Raw genomic sequence first — 1,173 nt, forward strand, 5'->3', positions numbered from 1 at the left:
ATTCAGTATCTATTGTTCATTTTCTTCTTGAATGCATCAAAATAGTTGTCCATAATACTATTATAGTTCTCACCCATCTTAGCAATATATTCATTGATCTAATAAAACATAGGCACATTTTTTCTCCATACAATAGTGCCTTTTGAACAGAAGAATTTTTGAACATAAAAGAATAGACATGTTAATAGGGAGCCAAACTTACATGGATTATTCTTTGATGTCCTGATGCTTTCCATATTCTTGTTGAAATATTTCAACAGTAGCTCAATAAGGTCGAAAGATAGATTGCTCTTCACTACGTTGTATGCAAGGTCAACTACTTCACACAATACACTATTTAACTTGCTCAAGCTCTGAATCTTGTGTGTAATAATATGGATTCCAAATTTCAACTCCATGTTTGTGACACTACTAATCTTCATTCCTTTGCCATTCCATTCTGCTAGGGTTTTCTTTTCTAGTTCAACCTGACCTAGGGTTTTGGTCATTCTAACTTTGGCTAACATTGGGAGACTAGTGATTTAATGAGTCATCTTCTTTGTGATCAATACTGGTTGCTCCAACCACAACTTCCCATTATGCACTTGACTAAGGATGAACCTAATCTATTTTATTTGAAATTTATGGGGCATGCGATGGATGTGAGTTAACCCTTTAGTTTCTAGGTGTTGGTGCTCGAGTTTCAAAAGTCCATTTGCACATAGTTTGTCTAGGACATCATCCATTTCTAAAGTGCCAATCTCTTGAATAACACATTTAAAGTGAGTGCAAATATTATTGATCAATAGTACCTTTGGAGGGATTTGAGATTGTGCTCCACTTGGATCTAGGGTTTTAGTGATTACAGGAGTGATCTTGAAGTTCGGTGCCTTCCATTCCACTCCATGAACCAATATATCTGATCCTCAATTTGCTTTGCTACTTCTGGATGTCATCTTCACTCAATAGGTTTGAAAGAATTCGAAAACTTTGCTAACAATTTTCTCAAAATGCTTGGATTCTTTGAAGATCGCACTTCGCAATAGCTCTCAAGAATTTTATGGTAAGAATGACTTCAATTCCATCATTTTATCAAAATTTCACCATAAATGCTTCAGTACAAAAGGTAGATTGATTGACATCATGTTGATAGTCTATCATCCACTTTTTTTAATTGAACATTCAGTCAAGTCT

This window comes from Cupressus sempervirens, chromosome 5, assembly GCF_028749045.1.
Source record: "Cupressus sempervirens isolate cs-2001-9-10 chromosome 5, ASM2874904v1, whole genome shotgun sequence".
Lineage (NCBI taxonomy): Eukaryota > Viridiplantae > Streptophyta > Pinopsida > Cupressales > Cupressaceae > Cupressus > Cupressus sempervirens.